General features: G+C 45.5%; 1 protein-coding gene across 9 annotated transcripts in view; it reads left to right on the top strand.

The window, feature by feature from the left end:
* Nucleotides 1–1,230: 1,230 nt before the first annotated feature.
* Nucleotides 1,231–19,134, top strand: part of LOC121439635 (dystrobrevin beta) — a 234,448-nt gene continuing 216,544 nt past the window's right edge. The window contains exons 1-2 of one of the 9 annotated variants that reach the window (XM_041640169.1): nt 1,239–1,764; nt 9,511–9,666. The gene's annotated coding sequence lies outside the window, so the exon portion shown is untranslated. Of the gene's footprint in view, nt 1,765–1,960; nt 2,033–9,510; nt 9,667–19,134 lie in introns of those variants that run through there. The other 8 variants (XM_041640172.1, XM_041640171.1, XM_041640167.1 and 5 more) reach the window with 8 other exon arrangements.

Below are 19,134 nucleotides of genomic sequence, written 5' to 3'. Positions count from 1 at the left end.
ACACGATTCTTGTGTGAAAAGTGATTTATTCCCCGCCCTCAAAAAAGAAAAAGAAAAAACCACCCCACTTAAAGTTTTATCAGCACTGCCTCCCTGTGTGGGAAGAGGAGGAAGAGGGTGTTCTGGAGGCAGGCTGCCAGTCAGATCGCAGCAGGTGGCACGCTCTGCCTTGCCAGAAGGCGCCAGAACGCTACAAAAAGCGTCCTCGAAATGCAGAGGCTGGAGCTGCATTTCCACATGCACACACACGCGCACCAGTAGTCAAGGGACCACACTGTTGTCGGCACACTGTTGTCTTAGGTAATGTTGAGGGGGAAAAAATGACCTTTTGAGCCATTAGAAGAAGACTTGGCTAGCTGGGCGGTGGTGGCGCCTTTAATCCCAGCACTCGGGAGGCAGAGGCAGGCGGATGTCTGTGAGTTCGAGGCCACCTAGTCTACAAGAGCTAGTTCCAGGAAAGGCTCCAAAGCTACAGAGAAACCCTGTCTCGAAGAAAAAAAAAAAACTTGGTTGTTCCTAAAGAATTTGGAAAGGATTCTATACAAAAATGGTACCACGAGGCCAGTTGTGGTGGCTTATGCCTTTAATCCCAGTACGCAGGAGTCAGAGTCAGGTGGATCTCTGTGAGTTCAAGGCCAGCCTGGTCCACAGACAGAGTCCCAGGACAGCTAAGGTTTTTACACAGGAAAACCTTACCTTGAACAAATAAACAACAAACCAAAAGGAAAAGGTAATAATGAGGGGCTGGAGAGATAGCTCAGCAGTTAGGATCACTGATGTTGTGAGAGGACCTGGGTTTGGTTTCCCAGCACCCACATGGCAGCTCGCAGTTCCAGGGGATCCAACAATACTCTTCTAACCTCCTGGGGCACACAAGTGATGCACACGTACTTGTAGGCCAAACACTCATACGCATAATATGAATGAATTACCTTTGAAAAATGGTAATATGAATTGGCTGGTAAAGCTTTGTCACCCCGGGCTCCTTTGCCCAAGCTGTTTAACTAATGTCTAAATGTTCCCACCTTCAGGAATTACTGCGCAACTAAGCGGAAGTAATCCGTTCCTCCTCATCCTCTCGCAGCATCCGGCTGTGGTTTGGCATTGCGCAGGTGACCGGATTCGGTCCTTCGCAAGGCTGCTCTTCCCCCTAAGTTACGCGCTCCTGGGCACCAGGGGCAATGACCCAGACCATGCCCGCCGCGCACCGGTCGCCGAGTCAGTGCTCAGTGAGCCTGCTGAGTCAACGTGGAAAGTCACTCGGGGCAGGACCCCGCGCTCGAGGCCCGGGTGAATCATTCGCGGGGTGTTTCTTTGCATTCCTTACGGGGCAGTCACGTCGGCGTAGCATCCAGCCGCCGGGCAGCTACCTGTGGAGTGGAAGCGCGCCTCCGCCTCCGCGGCCGGCGCACCGCAGAGGCCCGGAGGGGGCGCGCGAACCCGCGGGAGGGGACTCGGCCACCTCCCCGCCCCCTCTCGCGGCGGAAGCCCCGCCCCTCCGCGCGCCCGCCCGCCCTCCGCGCGCACCCGCCCTCGCCCTCGCGCCCTCGCGCCCTCGCGCCGGGGGCGGGCTCGCTGCGCGTGCCGGGCGGGGAAGCGGTGCGATCCGGCGCCGGGAACGTTCGCCGCGGGGGGCGGCTCCGGGGCCTGAGTGGGCGCCGTCGCCTCAGCCGCCGCCGCGGCTCCAGTCGAGGGGACCGGGCCGGAGGAGGCCGCCGGAGAGCCACGCGACGCCCCCTCAGCTCCGGCCGGGAAGTGAGCCAGGTGGGGAGTCCTCCGCCGGGGCTGGAGAAGCGAGGAGGGAGCCCGCGGGGTGACGGAGCGCACGGCCGTGGAGCTGCGACCCCGGGGAGACGGCACGCCAGTCCGGGGAGGGAGGGGCGTCCCCCTGCCACCCGCGCGCACGGGGGGCGGCGGGGCGCAGAGCCGGGCTGCGCGCGCCTGCTGATGCAGCGGGAGCCCGGCTCGCGGGGAGGAGGCTCCGCGTTAGGTGCTGAAGGGGGCGAAGGCGGCAGGTCCTGGCAGAGGGCAGGTGAGGCAGGCAGGCCCTGGCAGAGGGAAGGGAATTCGTTCCAGATCACCCCTCGGTGTCTCCCGGTAGACGGAACCTGTCCACCCAGGTCACCCGTGATGGACACAGTGTCCCGCGAAGAGGGAGGATGCAGCTGACGAATGCTTACGGTCACATTCCCCGTGCCAGGCCTTGGGGAATCAGGGAGACCTTTCTGCGTTCTCTGCTAGCGTTTATTGATTAGCTACGGAGACAACCGCGGTCAGCCCCGGGGTCACGATTTAGTCATTCCCAGACATCATTCGCTGTTGAAGTGCTGACAGTTGGGCGGGGAAAGTATGCATATAAAATGTAAAGCGCTCACTTTCACGTCTCTTGTTCTGTTCACTTCAGGTCTCTTTAGTCTGTTTCCCAACCCCGGGAAATTGGAGCCCTAAGTTGCTTGGGTTTTGGAGAAAGTAGGGTACTGGAGGGAAGCTGGTGGGAGCTATTGAGAGAAGAGGTTGGAAGGGTCTTAGTGACTTTTAAAAGAGAAAGGAGAATTTGAAAGAGAACCTTGCCTTCTCAACTAGAATTAAGCTCCGTGCCTGTTTTCTGCTCAATCCTCAGGATGTGGCCTGGATCCCAATAGTCCTGCAATTGATGGCCAGCCACTGCGTGAGGAATGAAGGAAGCAGGGGTTGATACATTTTATGTGGAGTAGTGGCAGTCTCTCTGGTAGCGGTGGTTGGCGGGCTCTCTTTGGTCCTCACATTCTCTTTTTGCCTCCTTGGGTAACCCAGTGGTTTAGGCGCTGGATAGGTTAAAGCAGTGGCCCCGGTAGCAGACTCCGGTGGTTTGTGGCCACTCTTCTGCATCCACGTGGTTCTTGTGAGTTGGGCACCAAGGGCTTGTTCTTTGGATGGTTGTTGAGATCCAGTCCTTCTCTCATTGGCTGGTTTTTTTTTTTTGTTTTTTTTTTTTTTTGTTTTTTTGTTTTTTTTTTTGAGCGGGATGGAGGGTGCTTTTGCCTAAAAACACTTTTATACATTCTGTTCTGCCTCTTGGGTCTTGGCTCTGAGGTGCGAGAACGCTTGGTCAGCTTGGTCAGGGCTGGAGTTCTGTCCTCTTCCTGGGTTGGACTCTCCAGCCCCAGGCTGCTGTTTCCTTTCCCTGGCTTGCAGTGCTTGTTGGGTTACTTTGCTTGCCAAATTAAAACTTGACCTTTTATGAGTTCTCTGAGGATTTTATCAGACATAAGTGGAACTGCCTCTGAAGGGGGGTATGCATTCAAGGTGGTGCTGGCGAGTCTTTACGTTCAATGAATTTTGCCTGGGAAACAGAATTTATACTTATAGTTAAAATATTAGAGTTCATGGGATTTCAAGGTACCATTTATTTCATGTCTTTGATGTTAACGTATCTGAGCCTTAGTTTCCTCAGCTAAAAGAATAATACTAATCAATATTTGGCGTTGCATATATAGTAAGCTTTGAAGTACATAAATTTATTTCATTTTAGTTACTATCTGCACTTCGTTAGTAAGTTTTGTTTTGGGGTATCTATGTGGCCCTGTGATTTTGGATGCAGGCTTTTCTGATACTTTTAAATATTTAATCTATTTTTTTTCAAAATTACCCCCCCCCCCCCATTTTTTTGAAATAGTGCCATGCTGTACCCAGCTGGCCTGGTACTCGCTATACTGTAGCCAAGGCTATAGGCTTACCTTTGAACTTGTGGCTATCCTCCTGTTTATGTTCTGGGATTACAGGTGTGTGCTACTGTGCCTTCCTGATGTATAGTTTACATATGATAAATGGGCAAATTTTACATGATGAGTTGGATGTTTTGAAAAACCATACATACTGCGGGGTGTGGTGGCACATGACGTTAAATCCCAGCCATCTGGAGGCAGAGGCAAGTTTATCTCTGTGAGTTCAAGACTTGCCCGGGTTACATAGGGAGACACTGTTTTAACACAAACTAAAAACCAATGGGAAACAAAGTAACAAAAGCCCACCCCAAAGAAAATAAAAACAAAGGAAATCCATGTATACTTTGTAACCTATTCCAACTGAAATATATACATTTGTATCACCAGGTTACTCATGTTGTCATGGGGACAGCCCACCATTTTATTTATTTCAAATTACGCAAGCATTGGAGCTGTGGTTTCTAGTTGTACTGCTAGTATGCTGTCCAGTTTTAGGGGTGTCTTTTGCCCTGGAATTTCTGGAGTTGTAGTGGTTTGTGCAGCTTAGAATGCATACTTAATTATAAAATACTTGGAATAAAAAAAAAACCACTCTTGACATACGTACTTTTTCTACTGCAGTTACCAATTTGTTGTTTTCTTCCTGGGGCCTTTTTCTATGCATTTTTTTTGTGTATATGTGGTATGCATGAGTCTGCATATGGCTATCCATGCACATGTGTGTACATGTCTGTGAAAGCCCAAAGTTGACACTAGATGCTCTCAACTGCTCTCTTATTTATGAAGTTCAACCCCCTGCTGAATCTGGAGCTGATCAGTTTTTCTAGTCTAGCTAGCCAGTTTGCTCTGGTGATTTCCTACCTGTGTCCAGAGTGCTGCTCTTATAGGTGGCTGCCACACCTGCATGGCTTCTGTGTTGGTTTTAGAGATTTGAACTCCAATCCTTACGCTTGCGTTGCAGCAAGTGCTTTTATACATTGAGTCATTGCCAACTCTCTCTCTGCATTTTACTATAGCATACTGTCTGGGTTGCTCTGTAGCTTGTTTTTCTGATGAAATGTTTTTGAGGTTTTTTTTTTTTTCATGTTGGGACATAGGGATCTATCTGAGTTGTCTTTGCTGTGTGATTTCTTAGTAGTATGTAGTGTATTGTATTTAGTATATCTAATAATCTCTCATTAATTGTAATTGTTCAGTGATTGGAAAGCAAATATACCTTCTAGTCTAAGGCTTTCCTTTAACACACACACACACACACACACACACACACAGAGGATAGTGGTGGTGCACACCTTTGATCCCAGCACTCAGGAGGCAGAGGCAGGAGGATCTCAGAGTTCAAGGCCAACCTGATCTACAGGGTGATCCAGAACATCCAGGGCTACACAGAGAACCTTGTCTCAAAGCATATATAGTGATATATATATAGCACACACACACACACACACACACACACACTTGTATTTAGTTGTAAGTTTCAATGGCATAAATATATGAAAAATTTCTTCTAGTGTCTCCAGGTGTGTGTATGTATTTCCCAAGCTGCTGATGTGGCTCAGCAGATAAAGGCAGCTGTCACCAGTCCTGATGACATTAAGTTCCATTCCTGGAACCTACATGGTGGATGAAAAGAACTGACTCCTGTGGGTTGTCCTTTGACCTCCACATACTATAGCATATGGGTACCCATATACATAAATATAAATAACTATAGTAAAGAATAAAAAAATTGATTTTCTCTATTTCTGTTCTCTATCTTTTATTTCCTGGTTTCTTTTACTTAGTAATATGTGTTTATGGTTCTATATCTGTTTATGGACTGATGGCTTATTTCCTTTTAGCAACAAATAATACTCCATTCAATGAAGATACCAATTTTTTATTTATTCATTTTATGAAAGTTTTTAGTAAATATGAATAAAAGTGTTGTTGTGATCTGTGCAGTTTTTTTTTTGTAGATACAATTTTTTTTAAAACACTTGGATAAATTAGGAGTATAATACTAGATCAGAATTTACCAGTTCAAATAAATGTTGGCTGTGTATCCCATATCAAATATATGCTTGGCTGTATAGGAGACTACTAAGCTAGCTTCCAAAGTGACAGTTTTGCGTTGGCAATGATTTTTAACATTTATGTCTAAGTGCCCCTAAATGTACTAGCTAAATCAGTCTTGTCATGCTATCTGTGAACTCAATGTCTGGGATGAATTAATGTTAGTTACTGCTGTTGATAGCTTACTTTTAGCATGTTTTGCTCTGTGTGATTTGAAGTTTTGACATATGGATTTGTAGTGAGTCTTTATCTGTCCTGCCAGCCAGATCCCAAACCACAACACAGAGATTTAGTATTAATTATGAAAGCTTGACCAATAGCTTTTGCTTTTTTCTAACTAGTTCTTATAACCTATTTAACCCATATCTTTTCATCTATATTCTTTTATGTGGCTCGATTACCTTTGCTTTGTAAAGCCCATGCTGCTTACTCTGTGTCCCTGGCATCTCCTCGATATTCAGCCTTCTTTCCAGCATCCTCTCTGTCCTGAAAATCCTGCCTAACTATTGGCCATCCAGCATTTTATTAAACCAATCACAGTGACATATCTTTATACAGTGTAATCAAATATCTCGCAACATGGGTTCATTCTGCTTTGAATGCCTCTCTCTCTTTCTGTTTCCCCCTTTTTTGGTTTTCCAAGACAGGATTTCTTTATGTAACCCTGGCCGTACTGGAACTCACTCTGTAGATCAGGCTGGCCTTGAAATCACAGGCCTCTGCCTCTCAAGTGCTAGGATTAAAGATGTGCACCACCACCTCCACCACCACCACCTGGCTTGAGTGTCTTTCTCTTTTCTTTTCTGTGCTCACCCTTTTGTATGTCATATGTGGGATTTCAGGTGGTCAGCTCGCCTGCAGGGGTCCCAGTCTAGAATCAGATATGACTGGGAACGAAGAGTTCTGCCCTTGGAAGTAGCTGATTTAGATCTGCTCATAAATGCTGGTCCTGGTTCAATTCCTGGCCACAAATCTGTTTGCACCTTCCCACTTTTCTATACCCGTAGCATTACATAATCTGCATTTTCCACAGAGACTGACAGTGGCATTTTCAGTTTCTTTCCAGCTCCAATCTTATCCCTGGCTTTCAGCAATGAGTCTGGTTTAGATGCCTCATAGTCTCCACCCTCCTCTGCTTGGAATTGTGCTCCCCTGCAGGAGGTGCAGGTTCTGGACTCGGAATTCAGAAGTCATAATTATGTCTCTTGTTGTAGAAGTTTTTCTTGTTTTTAAGCCCTGTCTTGATTTTTGCATTTTTTTTAATTGATTTGAAGCAAAGAGGTTGCAGTGAGATGTCTCCTACGTTGAATAGAGATCTGAATTGATCTTAGGGTCATAAACGCTGTCTCTTCCTTATTGTTATCCATTTATGTGCCACAACTGATAATGGGCACACACACCTAAATTATTTCTTGAATGGTTGCTTACAGTGTTTGGCTAGTATCTGTAATATTTTCAGAAGGCTTTTGGTTGATGTTTCCTGGCAGTTTAAGGATGTTTCTTCAATGCTTGTTCTGTATTTTTATTGAGTGTTGAATTTTATCAGTTGCTTGTTTTTGGCATTTGTTGAAATGATCGCCCCTCCTCCTTTTTTTCTTTTTTCTTTTTTTAAATTTATTTTATTTATTTATTAAAGATTTCTGCCTCCTCCCCGCCACCGCCTCCCATTTCCCTCCCCCTCCCCTTTTTTTCTTTAGTGTGATAGAAATAGGGTAGACTTCTGGGGCTTGAGAGATGGCTCAGTGGGTAAGAGCACTGGCTGCTCATTGAGAAGACCTGAGTTTGATTCCCAGCATGCTATGGCAGCTAAACCATCTGTAAGCCTAGTCTCAAGGATCCAACACCCTCTTCTGGCCTCTGTGGGCCCTGGGCAAATGCACGGCACACAGACGTACATGAAGGCAAAACAGTTATATAGATAAAAATAAAAGATCTTAAAAACAAAAGAACTAGGATGGACCACTTTGTGTTGTAGTTAATTGAAAGGTATGTCTACTATTAATTTTTTCTTTGTTTTTAAAAAATTTCTGAGCAGAGTCTCAATTTGTGATTGCTGGCTAGCCGGCCTAGAACTCACTGTTTAAGTCAGGCTGGCCTCAGTTCATGGCAATCCTCCTGCCTCAGCTACCCAAGGGCTGGTCTTACAGGCATGTGGCACTCTTTTCAGTTCTGTTAAATTATTTATATTTATTCGTTTTTTATATATGTAACATATTATGTATGTATGTATGTATAGTTTGGTTTTTTGAGACAGAATGTCTTTGTGTAGCCCTGGCTGTCTTAGAACTAGCTCTGTAGACTAAGTTGGCCTCAAACTCACGGAGATCCACCTGCTTCTGCCTTACAAGTGCTGGAACTAAAGACATATGTCAGTACTGCCCAGCAGTTTTTATATTTTTTGAGACAGCCCTATGTATGACCTCAAACTCACTGTGCAGCTGAGGGTGAGTTTTTAACGTCTGATCCTTCTGTCTCCATCTCCTGAGTGCTGGGAATACAGATCTGAGCCACTGAGCCTTGTTGTGCTGTCAGTGTTGATGTTGGAACTCAGGGCTAGCAAACTCGGGAAGCATTTCCTGCATGTTGGTCAAGCACTCCAAAGAGCTGCATCTCCAGCCTCAGTCTTTATGTGTTACCAGCACTGTCTGTAAAGTAAATCAGGACTGAAATGCTGTGATAATCAGTAGGCTCTTAGGTTGTGCCAAGCATTGTGCTAAACATTTTACATGATTATTTTGCATAGTGCCATTGAGGGTAAACTTAGCTGTTCAGAGTTCTGGGTAGTTGGAGAGTATGTGACTGAATTTTTTTATTGGAACCCAGAGATGCTTTCAGATTTGTTACAAGAAAATGTCTAGGCTTTTAAATTTGTTTTCCCTGGTGCTCCTTTTAACCTAAAAGAGAAAAGAGTAAGTATTAGAGAAAGATATTTGAGAGTTTTCCCGAAATGAGCAAGGGAGTTAGGTTTTTGTTGTTGCTTTTTATTTTATTTTTATTTTTGTAGTTTTTTTTTTTTTGAGACAGGGCTTCTCTGTGTAATAGTCCTGGCTGTCCTGGAACTCACTTTGTAAACCAGGCTGGCCTTGAACTCACAGAGATCTGCCTGCCTCTGCCTTCTGAGTACTGGAACTAAAGGTGTGTGTCATTGTGGCCTTTAGTTTGTTTTTGTTTGTTTGTTTGTTTTTTAAAGACAGGGTTTCTCTGCAGCTTTGGAGCCTGTCCTGGAACTAGCTCTTGTAGACCAGGCTGACCTCGAACTCACAGAGATCCACCTGCCTCTGCCTCCCGAGTGCTGGTATTAAAGGCATATGCCACCACCACTGGGGTAGTTTTTGTTTTTTTTAAAGGTAGTTTTGGCTGTATTAGTGACAGTCTGAGCTTAGACCTACCTGTGTATCACATGGACAAATCAGGGAATCTGATAGAGTTTTTCAGGATACTGTATTTGCACATGGGTTTTCCGGAGCTTTTTGTGTGCGTGTGCCTGTGTCTCTGCTTGGGCTTGTGTGTGCTGGCACATGTGGAGGCCAGAGTACAGCCTCAGGTGTTGTTCCACAGACACCACTCACCTTTGGGTTGTGAGTAAGCCACTCTTACTGGCAGGCTGTCAGATTTGGCTAGAGCGCACCGCAGATCCCCCTGTCTCTGCCTCCTTAAAGCTGGGATTATAGCTGTTTGTTACCAGGCCCGGTTTATTTACTTACCTTTTTGCTTATGTGTCTATTTGTGGTGTGTGTATGTGTTTTCATAGATATGTGTGAAGACTAGAGACTGATGCGTGGTGTCTTCCTTCAGTGTTTTTCTGCCTTACACACGGTCTTCCACCTGTATCCAGAGCTTGCTGATTTAGCTAACTTAGAGAGTCAGCTTACCTTGGGGAACCACATCTTTGCCTCTGATCACTTGGGTAAGTGCAGGCTGCCATGCCCATTTCACATTTATGTGGGTGCCGGGAATCCAAACCCCAGTCCTCATGTTGTATGGCCAGTGCTTTACCCCACTGACAGTGTTCACCCAGCCCTCAGGGGCTCTCAAGTCAAGCGCTTCAACTGCCTGGGCAGCGCCCTAGCTCCAGACCTGAATGCTTTGATGCGACAGATGCAAAGGTTAAGAAACTAACAGGCCAACTCCCAGCAAAGGGAGCCTCATTTAGCACTCAGTGCAGCACAGAGATGTGCTGGAAACAGTTCCAAAGCGTTCTCCCCCTCTGCGTTAGTCTGTGCGCCATGGCAATTACTTAGCCTCCGTCTGCAGACAGCTCTGTTGCACGTTGTCTTCCTGGGACAGAACAGACCGGAGGGTTCTTGTTGCCCTCTCCCCTGGAGCTCATCAAGGTCACCACTGTTCTGGTGACTTCTTTCCTTTTTCATTTACTCCTGCTTGTTTGGCAAAGGGCGACGTGCACAGTAGGGTGGAGAGGAGGGGCTTTTATAGCCACTTGTTTGGCTACCTAAAGTAATTGCTTCATAATCTTAGGTCTCAGTGCCCTCAGCTAGTTCTGACAAGCCCTGCTCTGGCTTGCTTTTGAGGCCTGTCTAGCACCATCCAGATTTCTCAGTCTAGTTTTATTTATTTATTTATTTATTTATTTAGTGAGTTTTGCCATATTTCCAGGTGGCCTTGAACTCAAAATCCTTTTGCCTCAGCCTCAGTGCTGGGATTACCGGCAAAGCCACATTGGACTTTTTTTTCCCTCCTCCTTCTCCTTCTCCTCCTCCTCCTCCTCCTCCTCCTCCTCCTCCCCTCCTTCTCCTCCTCCTCCTCTCCTCCTCCTCCTCCTCCTCCTCCTTCTCTTCTCCTCTCTCCTTTTTTTTTTTTTTGAGCTGTGACTTCTTCCAAAACTGAGAAGTGACAGGTGACAGGCATGGGAAAAGGTGCAGTAGGCAGGGTAACAAGAAGATTAAGCAGTTATGTTTGATTAATATGTAACCCATTCACTGATACTTCATCTGTGTGTTTGATGGCAGTGTTCAGTGCCATGCGCCAGGGGATGGGAGCTGATGGCGGCAATACCTCTGCCTGGGTGGGTGATTCTCCTGTTTCATCTGCTTGCACTGTTTGGACATACTGCTGCTCACCTCTGCCTGGCTCAGTGGGCTTTCAGATTGTATTATGTGATTTTGTATCATGTGATATTTGCTAAATAGACGACTGACGTAACAAAATTCCTGCAGAGAAACTGCAGAGTGAATTTTCGGTCTCCTGAAGAATGAAGCACATTCACAGAACAAGGAAAAGCAGAGTGGAAGCCGCGTCTGTTCGTCTGTGATGAGCTTGTTGTTAACCAAATGCAAAACACAAAAACAGTGATCGATCAGACTGATGGAGAATCAGGCAAAAGCAACCCAACAAACCCTTCTAATTACTAAAAATGCTATTTGTGTACCCTGTTGAGTATCTTATACCTCAAGGTGATATTATGATGATGTAATGATATTATGGGCTAACAGTATTGTTTGTGAATTTTTTATTGTTTTGGTTTTTTTGAGTCAGGGTTTCTTTGTGTTGCCCTGACTGTCCTAGACCTAGCTCTGTAACCAGGCTGGCCTTGAACTCACAGACACCCACTAGTCTCTGCCTCCTGAGTGCTGGGATTAAAGGTGTGTACCACCACCACCCGGCAGTTACTGTTTTAAGCTTATTTCTAAAATTTGTATGGAAGATCTTTATTATGTATGTTCTTAGAAAAAGTACTTATTCATTGTTTATTGTGTGTGTGATGCCGTCGTGTGCATTTAGATGGCGGGACAGCGCTCTCAGGTGCAGCCCGCCAGTGCGTTTACTCACAGACCCACGCCACTGACCTGAAAAGTCTGTATTCTGCTTGTTTTCACTTTTTTATAATAACTTTGCAGAATAGTTAATTTTGATAAAATTCATCTTAGAAATTTTTTTTTCTTATCTCACGAGTTGCTGTTTTTGGTATTCTGTGTAAAAACTTGTTCCCTCAGTTTGACTTCGGGCCAAGAATATTAAACAGCCTTGTCTAGGAACTTGGAGTTTCAGCTTTTGGCTTTAAGATACTTCTCTTGAGGGGCTGGAAAGATGGCTCAGAGGTTAAGAGCATTGTCTGCTCTTCCAAAGGTCCTGAGTTCAATTCCCAGCAACCACATGGTGGCTCACAACCATCTGTAATGGGGTCTGGTGCCCTCTTCTGGCCTGCAGGCATACACACAGACAGAATATTGTATAATAAAAAAAAAAAAAAAAAAAAGATACTTCTCTTGAGTCTCCCACCTAGGACTCTGGTCTTCTTTCACACTTTGTAGAGTGTGTCTGCCTTATGTCTAAGTTCTGTGGGAAGAAGCTCCCGCCTGAGGATGGCTGGATGCTCTAAAGAGCAGGCAGGTTTACGTGGACACTGCCAGCGTGCGTGTTTCTTTGTGCATCTGCAGGAAAAAGGGGTGGGGAGTCCCGAGATCAGGAGGTCATAGAATTTTATTTGTTCATTAATCTGGGTGAAGGCTTTGGCAGTAGAAATGGGAAAAAAGTGGGGGGGGGGTGTGTGAGAGTGATCGGGAGGAAGGAAACGGCAGGGTTTGAAATTGAGTCAGCCTGCGAAGAGGATGACGGAGAGATATCGGTTATCTTTAGACTGTAGCTGAGAAAAGGCAGAATTCCAGGAGTCCAAGTGGGAGGAGGTAGAGAGGTCCTGTCTGCACAGCTGGGGCTATGGGTGGCTGTGGTGGCAGCGGGTCCTTGTTGGGTGTAGATCTGCTAAAAGCCTGCCTACGGAGATGCAGATAGTAATTCCGTAAAGCATTGCCTGGGGAAGTGATGGACAGCACTCTTAGTTTTTGTGCCTTGTAAATTCGCACTTGAGGTCATCTGAATCATGAGCTTGGTTGAATGAGCAGGCCTCTTAGTGTCTGCAGGAGCTGGTTCTAGGCAGGGATTTGGATGTCAGCATTTTGTTTAGGAGGTTATCCCAGGAAAAACCTGTTGGGCAGAGAGAAGTGAGTTGGGAACAAGAAGATATCAAACGAAGGGTTAACTTGCCATGGTGTTAGCGGGAGAGTAGCTGTGACTTGTTCTCACTGACAGTTTCTAGGAGCCCTGTGAAATGGGTGTCATGGAATGGGCAAGGCAGCAGTGGCCCTTCTCTTCCGTTCCCCTCAGCCCTCGGGTAAGAATGTTCCCAGGTGGTAGATTTATAGTGTTTCAGACCTGCCCTGAAGGAATCAAAATAGACTCCAGAGCTTGGGATGGGTGTGGGGGAGTAGCTGCTGCCAGTCTAGGATGCGAGGTCTTGGTGCAGTGTAGGCAGTGTGGGGGGGAGGGAACCCTTTGACACCTTCCTTAATCCAGCTTGTTTTCTCTGGGATGTCATTTAGGCATTGTATTTCAGGCTTAAATGAGTCATTCCCACAGCACGTTAGGATTGGCTCCAAGTGTTTTTCTTTTGTTAAATCCTGATTCATGAGCCAGTGCCTCCTATCAATCAACACGCTTTTTCTTATCAGCATATCCTGGGCCTCCAAGTTCAGCACTCTCAAGATCCTTTCCCAGATGTGTCTTGCAGTTACTCCAGGTCTGGCAGGTGTTTGTTAAATCAGCTCTTCTCGTCCCAAAGCAGGCATAGTACTTCTCTGTTCCAACTAAGAAGTGTGGTTGCCTCCTCTTCTTTTTAATGATTTATTTTATTTATTAAATTTTAATTTATAAAATTTTTATTTCATGTGCATTGGTGTTTTACCTGCATGTATGTCTGTATGAAGGTGGAACTCCTGAAACTAGAATTACAGACATTTGTGAGATGCCATGTGGGTGCTGGGAATTGAACCTGGGTCCTCTAGGAGAGCAGAGCACTCCTAACTGCTGAGCCGACTCTTCAGCCATGGCCTGTTGTTCTTACTGTCCCAGAGACAGGGGTAGATCTTGGAAGATGAACATCTTTCAGTACGTAATCCCAGCATAAGCCTTTGCACAGGAGAGACTGTCATTTTGTAGCAAGAGGGTCAAAGCTCTGTTTACGGTTTCTCAAGTCTGTGGATTGTCTGTGTCTCGCAGCCCTGACAGACACAGCCTTCTGATTGGCAGCATTCCCCACCAGTGTGGTTTGGTCATTAGAGCCAGTGAGTACATGGACACAGTGTTCCCTCCAGATCCGTAGTTTATGCTGTGGTTGACTTGGTATTGTGCATTCTTGGGCTTAAGCAAACGGTCTAATGGCGTGCACCAGCCATCATCAGACCAGAGAGCTTCACTGTGCATGTATCCTTCCCTGTTCACTGAACTCATTGCCCACCTCAACTCCTGTGTCACCAGTCTTAATTGGCTTTGTAGTTTTGCCTTTTTATGGATGTCGTATAGTTAAAACTGTACTTTTTGTCCTTTTTGGATTGGTTTTTGTAACAGGGTCTCATTTAACCCAGGCTAGCCTTGAACTTGGTATGTGCTGGGATTACAAGTGTTCAGCACTATTCCTGGGTCTAGGCTTTTTTTCCCTTAGTAATTTTCAATTAAGTTTCTTCAATGTCTTAATGACTTTGTGGTTTATTTCTTTTTAGGACTGAATAGTTTTATCTCTTCACCCATTTAACCCCATGTGGTTGTTTTCAGGATTTGGGAGTTGTGAATAAAGCTGCTGTGAACATCTGTGTTTTTTTTGTAGATGTACATTTTCACCATCTCTGCCTAAATACCAAGGATTGTATGTTAATAGCACATCTCATTATGTAAGAACCTGGCCAACTGTCTTCAAAGTGTGTGGCCCTGTTGCTTTGCATCTTCACTAGTGCATGGTATCGTCTGTTCTCCACTTTGGCTGTTTTCATAGGCACATAGTGCTGTCTCCTTGTTTTAATTTTCTTTATGTGCTTGTGTGTGAGTGTGCAGGCACACGTGAACATGTCTGTGGAGGCCAGAGACCCCTTTGTTGTGTTGTTGCTATTTTTCTTTTGTTTCTTTAGATGGGGGAGTCTCACTATTATAGCCTTGGCTGACCTGGAACTCACTCTGTAGACCAGGCTGCCCTCAGACTCAACAGAGCTTCACCTGCTTCTGCCTCCTCTATGCTGGAAAGGTGTGTGCCTCCACACCTGGCCCTAACTTTTTCTTTTAGTGAAATTTGGTTTAACAGTTTTTTTTTTTTTTGGTTCTGCCAGTGGTATTATACCTAAAGAGCCCTCCCCAGGACTGGAGAGGCAGCTCAGGGGGAGAATGCTTGCTGTGCAGACACGAGGACTCAAGCTTCTGCGGATGAAGCCACGCCTGGCCATGTGTGCACCTATAACCCCAGCATTGGAGAGGGGAAACAGAGACAGGAGGATTTCTGGGGCCTGCTGTTTGCAAGCCGATCTCCAGGTTCAGTAGAAGACCCTGAATCAGAGGATTAAGGTTGAGAGCGATAGAGCACAGCACCCTGTGTCTTCTGGCCTCCGCAGGTATGGGCACAGAGAATTACGCCATACATAAATATACTGCACACACACTGTACACACGCTACACCCCCACACCACAGCCGTGCACACACAGACCCGCACACACCACACCCACGCACACTACACTCCCACACACCACACCCATGCACACACAGACCCGCACACACACCACACCCACACTCCCACCCCACCCCACACCCACACACACCACACCCATGCACACACATATCACACACCCCCACACACTAAACTTCCCATACCACACCCATGCACACAGACCCGCACACACTACACCCACACCCCCCCATACCACACCCCCGCGTGCACATACACACCACACACACACACCCACACCACACCCATGCACACAGACCCGCACACACTACACCCACACACCCCCATACCACACCCCCGCGTGCACATACACACCACACGCACACACCCACACCACACCCATGCACACACAGACCCGCACACACACTACATCCACACACACCCATACTCCCTCCCCCCACACCCCCATACCACACTCATGCACACAGACTTGCTCACATCCTCTCACTCCCCACCACATACCCCCACACCGCACCCATGGAAACAGACCCGCACACACCACACCCATACACCCACACACACCCCCCCACACACATACACACAGAATCATTATCTGCTGAATGTGGAGGCCCACACCTGTAGTCTCAGATCCTGGGAGGCTGAGGCAGGAGGATTACCACAGGCGGAGGCCAATACTGGACTACCTAGTTAAGTTTCAAACCAGCCTAGGTGTGAGACCTTGTCTGAGGAAACAAAAACAGAGTCTTTACCATAACCCCAGGTTGTTCGTTTTCTCTTGTGATTTCTAGGCATTGTATAGTTTTATGTTTTAACATTAGGCCATTTTGAGTTAATTTTTGTGACAGGTATAAAATCTGTGTTTAGATTAATGTTTTTGCTTGTGGAAATTGGCCATCCAATTCTTCCAGTACGTTTTGTTGAAAAGACCACTTTCCTCCATTGGATTGCCTTTTGATAGTTAATCTTGAAGCTCGTGGTGTCTGGCCTCCAGCTCTTTCTTTCTTTCTTTCAAAAGATATTATGGCTCTTCTTAGGTGTTTGTCTTCTGTGTAGACGTTAGGGTGAGTTTGTTGATATTTACCAAGTAACTTGCTGGGAGTTTGGTTGTGATTCCATTGAATCTATAGATTGAGTTTGAAGAAACTGGCGTCCTGACAATGTCTATTCTTCTTATTTATGAACTTGGAGTCTAAATCATTTATTTAGTTTTTTTTTTTTTTTTGGTTTTTCGAGACAGGGTTTCTCTGTGGTTTTGGAGCCTGTCCTGGAACTAGCTCTGTAGACCAGGCTGGTCTCGAACTCACAGAGATCCGCCTGCCTCTGCCTCCCCAGTGCTGGGATTAAAGGCGTGCGCCACCACTGCCCGGCCTCATTTATTTAGTTTTATGTTGATTTTTTTTCACCAGTTTTATGGGTTTCTTCACATTGGTCTTGTACATGTTTTGCTATATTTGCAGGAAGTATTTGTATTTTTTGAGGGATGATAGCATAAGTGGTATATTTAAAACTTATTTTACTAGCTTTATTCATTTTTAACTTTATATGTGTACCACATGTGCATGCATATATGTGCACATGTGCTTGGTGCTCATGGAAGTCAGAAGAAGGCATCGAATGCCCTCAAATTGGAGTTAGTTGTGAGCCACCATCAAACTTGGGTCCTCTGCAAGAGCAACAAGTGCTCCTGTAACCTGAACCATCTCTCTAGGACCTCTATTTTTATTTTTTTAATAAAATTAAAAATTTTATTATTCATTTTTATGTAATGGTTATTAATTTCATATCCCAGTTTCTTGCTGCTCATAGGAAATGGATAGTTTTTTTAATGTACTGATCATGTATCCGCTATTCTTGCTGAAATTGCTTATTAGTTAGCAGACTTTGGTAGTTCTGTTGGGTGTTCTGCGTAGATGATCATGTCAAGGTGGACATAGACAGGCTTATTTCTTTCTTATTTTTCATTTCCTTTTCCCCTGGCAGTTTTAACTCCTGTGGTTTTCCATGGCAGCTGCCTCTTCTGCTTCTGTTGCCTTCAGTATGACATTGCCTGGGAGCTGGGGTAAGAGGGAGTTAAGGAGGAGAGGAAAAGAAGCTGGGGGATTTCTTCCATTCTGCTTTAGCTTTTTCTGCAAGCAAACCAGAGGGCTTTCCTGAGTGTTTTTTTCAGCATGTGCTACAAGGCACTGTGTGGGGAGTCTGGCAGTTTGGAGTTCAGGCCTGGGGCTATGTGAGAAAAGGGGTAAACATGCCTTCTTGGGTGGTCACTTTAGTCCAGCTGCTCAGGCTTATTTCCTGTGTGTCCTCAGTGACTCCACAGGCATCTGTCTGGGTTTAGTAGTTGTGCTCAGTGGCTGAGGTGGTTATAGATTTACCCCAAATTCTAGGATCCAGAACTCTCTTGGGCTGGGTGTTTAGGACTTATCTGTCATCTGCTGCAACTATCTATTGCCCTATGGGAGTGAGTAACTTTGCAGGTTTCTTGGCTAGAGAATGTCCAGCCAGCTTGGAGGGAGCCCTCCAGGGAAAAGTGCAGCTGTTACAAGATAGCCAGTTCCCAGCAATAAGAAAGTAACTAAGCCACCTGGGGAAGGGATGGACATTTACTGCATTGTTACTGTTTACTTGTTTAGGATTGACATGTCTCCAGTGTCTTTTCGTAAGTTGATCTTAGCCACATCATTCAGTGTGTGTGTGTGTGTGTGTGTGTGTGTGTGTGTGTGTGTGTGTGTGTTAGGGGATGTTGTATATGCTTGTGCTACCTTGGTGCTTCTACAAGATTGATGTTAGGTGTCTTACTCTATTTATGTACCTGTTATTTTTTGAGACTGGGTCCCTCACTGAGCCCAGAACTCACTGATTGGCTAGATTGGCTGGCTACTAGTTGCTGAGATCAGCTTCTTCCACCCCCCACCCCCAGCACTGGGAATTACAGGTACATACCACCACACCTGGCTTCTTTTACGTGGGTTCTTGGAATCTAAACTTAGGTCCTTATATTTCTGCAGCAAGCAGGCTCCCCATTTAGCTATATCTTCAGCTCCTGCCTCATTCTCTTTCAAACCTCTGAAGTATACTGTTTACTTCTACAATAGAATGTTAATTATTGAAGCATTTTCATAATGGTTTTTCATCTTTTCTTCTTTCCACTTCTCTTCCCTTTGAAGTCCCCCCCCCCCCGCCCTTTCTTTTGAAAACAAGTATACAAAAACAAATAAAAGCTGGATGTATTGGGGGCTGGAGAGATGGCTCAGTGGTTAAGAGCATTGCCTGCTCTTCCAAAGGTCCTGAGTTCAATTCCCAGCAACCACATGGTGGCTCACAACCATCTGTAAAGAGGTCTGGCACCCTCTTCTGGCCTTCAGGCATACAGACAGAATATTGTATACATAATAAATAAATATTTAAAAAAAAGCTGGATGTATTAATTACTTGTCTTGTTGATGATTCAAAAATGCCCGACTAAAGCAATATAAGAAAGGGTTTATTTTGGACCACAATTTGAGGGTCCAGTCCACAGTGACTACTGGAGCCTGAGGCAGGTGGTCACATTGTATTTGCAGATGGGAAGCAGAGAGATGTGCAGATAACTCCTTCTACTAGCTAGGCCAGTATCAAAGTTCCACAGACAATGCCACCAGCTGGGGACGAAGTGTTCAGACGCATAAACCTCTGCAGGACATTCACATATAAACCATAATACTTGGTGAAGTGTCTGTGATTTTTATGCCATTTTAGCAACAAGGAATGCATCTTAGGGTGATTAAAGCACTTCTTCAAGGATGGACGTTCAGTAATGGAACTGAAGTAAAGGCCATGGTATGGTTGTTTTTATTTCGACAATGGGCACATATTAGCTTAATGGTAGCCAGTCATGTAGTAATTCGATGTTAATTATTATTGTTATAAATAAGATTGGC

This window comes from Microtus oregoni, unplaced genomic scaffold, assembly GCF_018167655.1.
Source record: "Microtus oregoni isolate MIOR12 unplaced genomic scaffold, Mior012 000062F_ref0000492, whole genome shotgun sequence".
In the NCBI taxonomy this organism is placed as follows: domain Eukaryota; kingdom Metazoa; phylum Chordata; class Mammalia; order Rodentia; family Cricetidae; genus Microtus; species Microtus oregoni.
The sequence above is the reverse complement of the archived record's forward strand: the minus strand, read 5'-3'. Positions and strand labels throughout refer to the sequence as shown.